This window comes from Helianthus annuus, chromosome 8, assembly GCF_002127325.2.
Source record: "Helianthus annuus cultivar XRQ/B chromosome 8, HanXRQr2.0-SUNRISE, whole genome shotgun sequence".
NCBI classification, from domain to species: domain Eukaryota; kingdom Viridiplantae; phylum Streptophyta; class Magnoliopsida; order Asterales; family Asteraceae; genus Helianthus; species Helianthus annuus.
In genome coordinates this window covers 16,594,246-16,599,612 of record NC_035440.2, presented here as the reverse complement: position 1 = coordinate 16,599,612, position 5,367 = coordinate 16,594,246, and the positions used below count along the sequence as shown (strand labels likewise).

The 5,367-nt window shown below is 30.6% G+C and overlaps 1 long non-coding RNA gene across 1 annotated transcript; it reads right to left on the bottom strand.

Annotated features, from left to right (window-relative positions):
* Window positions 1-283: 283 nt before the first annotated feature.
* LOC110872221 lies at window positions 284-5,062 on the bottom strand. The gene is made up of 2 exons (XR_002554296.2): window positions 4,076-5,062; window positions 284-719 (listed from the first exon to the last, which is right to left on the bottom strand). It is a non-coding gene; the product is annotated as an uncharacterized LOC110872221 (long non-coding RNA).
* Between the last annotated feature and the right edge of the window lie 305 nt (window positions 5,063-5,367).

Below are 5,367 nucleotides of genomic sequence, written 5' to 3'. Positions count from 1 at the left end.
TTCAAATTTTGTTTCATGGTTTCTCAAATTAAAGTAGAGCATGTGTATAGTTTTTTTTTTTTTTTTTAATATACAAATACTAAAATTCTCACTGGTTATGTTTTTTTAATAAATTTTAAGCGGTTTTTACATGATATCTTTTAGCTACATATATGATATACGTTTTGGTTGCTCTACAATACATGACATAAAAACACAATTTCTACTGCCCATATGCCATATATGTTTATGTTTCTTTTCCTTTTTCACTATATAAAACACTAAGTTATTCTCAATTCAAACATATATAAGCATTTTGGTCAATAATCTATTTCAAACAAATTAACATATTTCAACTCATATTAAAACAAACTCTTAGGTTGCGTAGATTTTCTAAAAACGACATGCACAGACTCTTTTATCTTTGCCGCGCAGATTTTGTTGTCTGCAAACTGTTTGTTTTTCCAAAGACATTTCATTAAAAAAAACCGTCTGCACGAGTTCTTCTTGTTGCAAACTTAATCCAACCATATCTAAGATCTTCTAAGTACTGCAAAGGATTAAACAGCACCACCTCACCCCACCCACGTCCACCACCGTCCGTACACCACCAGTAGCTTATTTTAGAAGTCTGCATACGTTGAAAAAACAAACAGTCTTCTTCTTGCAGACTGCAGAGGTTTGATCTATCTCTTCTCCTGCCGATGTCCACCTCTTCTCCGACAGATATAGTCCGCAAGCTGCAGACATATTATCTCACGCGTTAAAAAAAACAAATACTCTTCTTCTTGTAGACTGCAGAGATTTAACCTACCTCTTCTTCTACACATATCTGCAGATGTAGTCCGCAAACTACAGACGTATTATCTTTTAAAATACATTTAAAAAACAAAGAGCACCTGGCAGGCTAATTTTCGCATTTTTAGAGTTACGCTAACTTTCTTTTATTGTTCAAGATTATAAATGTAAATAAATTCCATTCCACTCATTTGCAAGTGTGAACACTTGAAAAGTAAAAATATTTACAGGAAGTGTCAAATAAGTTGTGCATATATTAAATTTCACAGGCCATGGTTCAGGTTCTATCTTTAAGATTATATATTAACAAAAAAACATTTTTAAACATATTTTCCATCTAAAAATTATTTCTAAACTTCAGATGTTAAAAGAATCCAACATTGTTTTATATACCAAATTAATTAATGCATCGTTATATACGATTTTATTCGATTAAACTACTTTCTCAACAAATACATAATTAATGGGTGAGAGTTGCTACAAAGTCAAATTTTCTTATAAAGTGTAAAAAGTCATAAAACACACTCAACCCACAAATAACATAGCAAAGATAACTAAAACACCATATTTGTAGGTTTTATGTTGTGTTTTGGATGATAAGGCTTTGATTATCGAATGACTAACATTAGTGTGTTTTATGTTGATTATCTTGTGTTTTATATTCATAGTGTTACGATAGCATGTTTGAAGCTCTTAAGGACTGATAGAGTTTGGATATTGTGTTTTAATGATCTTCACCAAGTTATTTGTAGGTTTTGAGTGTGTTTTAACTGAAATTGTGATGTTTTATGACTTTGTACACTATGTACGAAAAATAGACTTTATAACTGAACCCCACACATTAATTAATAACTGATTAAAATCAAATAATTATTTAATATATTGCGACAAAATTTAAAATCAGTCTTTACAAATTACATATTATAGTTTAATCTCAAATTTTGTGATTCACAGTGGCGTTGATAGAAAATATTTGATTAGTATACTGTGTCGAGCAGAGAATTCTTAGAACTAGTTTAAAATTATAAGTTAAACATAGACTAGTTCTATCATTTCATGATTATCACCAAAAATCTTATTTATTAAATTATAAAAAAAAGTATTTTTTAGTAGATCTTCAATCTTTTCCATTAAATAATCTAAGGGTTTACACAACTGACTTGGGATTAAAATCAGTTATACATTTAAATTATTTTTGATGACGAAATAGCAGAATTATTTACTTTGGAATCAATATTCCGAAACAAGGTTTATTAACTGAACTTAATTTTACGACAATTTAGGGCATGTTTGGCTAAGCTTTTTGAAACAACTTATTGACTTGTTGAAAAAATCATAAGCTTCAAAATGATGTTGGCAATAAGGGTGTATGTGAAAGGAAAAAGCCAACAAGTCAAGGGTTGAGATCCTGTACAAACAGTGCTAATTATAAGAACCGTAAGAACAGATCTGAACCATTGTTAATTTAAATCAAGGGTTGATATTGATTATAAATAAAACTCTTATAATTAAAAATTACTACTAACAAATTAGGGGTAATTTTGTAAAATTGCTAGTCATTTGACCATTTTCTATTAAATACAAATTCCACCAAGGTTTTTTAAACTAAAATAACTTTTATATACTTCATTATTTTTTTTTAAAAATATATACCATAAAATCAAGTATTTTTTTATCTTTAATATGAGTACCATATTGCTATACCTTTTTGTATTTATAAAAGTGTTTTTTAAAAAGAAGTTAACAAAAGGTGTTTTATATTTGTGCTAATAAGGTGCTGATTATGTGTTAATTACAAAATAATACAAACAAACACCAAAAGTAGATATAATCAACACATCTGGTGTGCTGATAATGGAGAACGATTGAAGATGTTGTGCTAATGTCGTTTATGTTGATAATGGAGAACGATTCGAGGACGATGTGCTGATAATGAAGAACGATTAATGATGTTGTGCTAATTATATAGTGTTGTGCTGATTATATTTTTTGTAATTATTTTTAATTAGTTATAAATAAATATGGTCAAAAAGTCTAAATTACCCCTAAACTAATTTTTTATTGATGAACACTTGTCAATTATGTATTGGTTCTTATGGTTCTTACAAACTTAAGTGTTTGTATTTGATCTCATTCCAACAAGTCAATAAGTAACTCCATACTCACTTTTTCAAAAAGCCAATAAGTTAATAAGTTGTTTTAAAAAGCTTAGCCAAACATGCCCTTAATCCTAAGAATTTAAACTCACTAACTTACTTTTATGGATAACAAGCACAACCCTAAGAATTTAAACTCGCTAACTTACTTTTGTGGATAAGAAACGTGTTAGTAGGGAGAGCATGGACTACGGCTCAACCCCGTCTTAGCATAAAAATACTACTCAACGCCATAATATAAAAATACTCCTTAACTATGTGTCTACGTCTTCATTATACAAAGGATATCCTTGGTCCCAAAATTTTTTTTAGGATACCTCTAATTTTTTTTGGCTAGTTTCGCCACCAAGTACAACACTTATAGCAAGAAGCTAGAAGCAGCAATACAAGGATAAACTACGAGCTACAACTCCACAAGACATAAACGATTAAACAATGACTTGCAAGTTCCATTAATCTCTTCTGGCACCGAGGATGTTGATTTTGATTTATTGTCTAATACCTTCTATTGCTTAAATATTCCCAAATAAGTTTTAAACTTTATCCATCGTAAGTCATAACCAAAAACTAACATCATAACCAAAAACTAATAAAACAAAAGTATTACGTACATAAATAAATTGTTGAATAACTAAGATTAATGGTTTTATAAATCCAAACACACACAATTTATCTCAAAACGGATTATGTAAAAATCCAAAAACAAGCTGAATTAATTTTTTGGCAAGCAGTTGAAAATGTTTCGTTGTTTGAAACTGGATTTCATTATTATTTGATTATGTTATGTTAAAATCTAAAAACATGTTGATACATATTTTTTATTCTTGATGCATTCAACCAAGGATTTTATCCAAGATATAATAACTCTTAAACCATAATATATTTTTTTAGAGAAAAAACAGAAAGAAGGTCATGTTCCATGTGAATTATAGATCTTTTTTGGGTCTTTCAAATAATATTTCGGTTGTTTGCACACATAAAAGAATACAGAAAGTTGTAAAAAAAATAAAAAATACACACATACATCAATACTATACATGAATCAACGTCTATGTGTGTATTTAAAAATGATATAAAACTAGGGTTTTACTTTGAATGGAAGGGTCAAAGGGAGTACTTACAGAAAAAGTTGAGTGCTTTACCTTTGATAATGATCATCTACACAGACGTCTGCTTTTGGGATGAATCATCACACCAGTACTGCAAAAACATAATGCTTTCAACACTATCAACAAGTCAAAACAAGATCCACACAAAAACACACACACTATCCACAGTAGTGAGAAGCATAATATGCAAGTACACACTGTACTTTTCGGTGATAGATCATGTGGAAAGATGATCGATCATAAAAAGAAGATTCAAGATGGTTTTACAAAGAGATACCAACAGAGCTCCATTGACAGTATGCCCACCTCCACACTCTTAACTAAACACAGATTACACACACAAGAAAAAGAAAACAAAATCTTGCACTAGATTATTTCTCTTTTCTTATCAAACCAATAAACCCTAATTACACATTTACACAACAGTGAGATACATAGATCAATGAATATGGAGGTGGACAGAATGCCAAAGAAATCTGCTGGAAACTCTTTATTAAACCACCATGAAAGAAACCCTAAAAACCCTAAAGGAATCTAATGAAAACTCTTCACTAAACCACCATGAAAGAAACCCTAAAGCCAGAAAACACACACTAACTGTGGTGCACATATAAAGAAGATGTTCTTGAAAGAAAGAAGGCAGATGGGTGTTATTTATTCAAGATGATGATGATGGGATACAGAGAGTCATCTAGAGAGAGAGAGGAGAGGGGAGGGGGTACAGGACAGTTAAATTAGAGGTCTAAATATTTAAGAGGGGTGGATGGTATCATGGCTATCTTGAAAATAGTGTAGTGTTCTTTCTTTTCCAAAGGTTAAGTTGTACACAATGCATAGAGAGTTGGATATGTTTCTGGATTTGAGGATTTAGGGGTTGGAGAAAGGTGTTAGCCATAATTATTCAACCACAAGGTCTCTGTCACGATTATGATGAGAGTAAAAACGAACAAATCATGGGTCTTTTCTTCTTTGCATAAATCAATCACTCTAAAGATTCTATCTGCTACATAGATTGAGTGTAGGGTGTGCAAAAGTTACATGTATCCCATCTAATAAAAAAGTATGAAAAGTGGCTGGATTTGGGGTCTTTAGACAACGAACAAGGGGAATACATCGCCCAAAGTACAAAAATCGAAGGTTATAATACGTTTCATGTGAGAAAGTAGTTCATGAAAAAGGTGAGGTTAGGAGGAGCTGGCCTTACTCATGTCAATCAAGTTTTTTAAGTAAATAAATTCAGACTTGAAGAAACATATTCTAAAATCTGTGTTAATTTGAATCAAAGTTTTGGGTTTTGATCAAATTTAACATGTCTCATTCCTTAT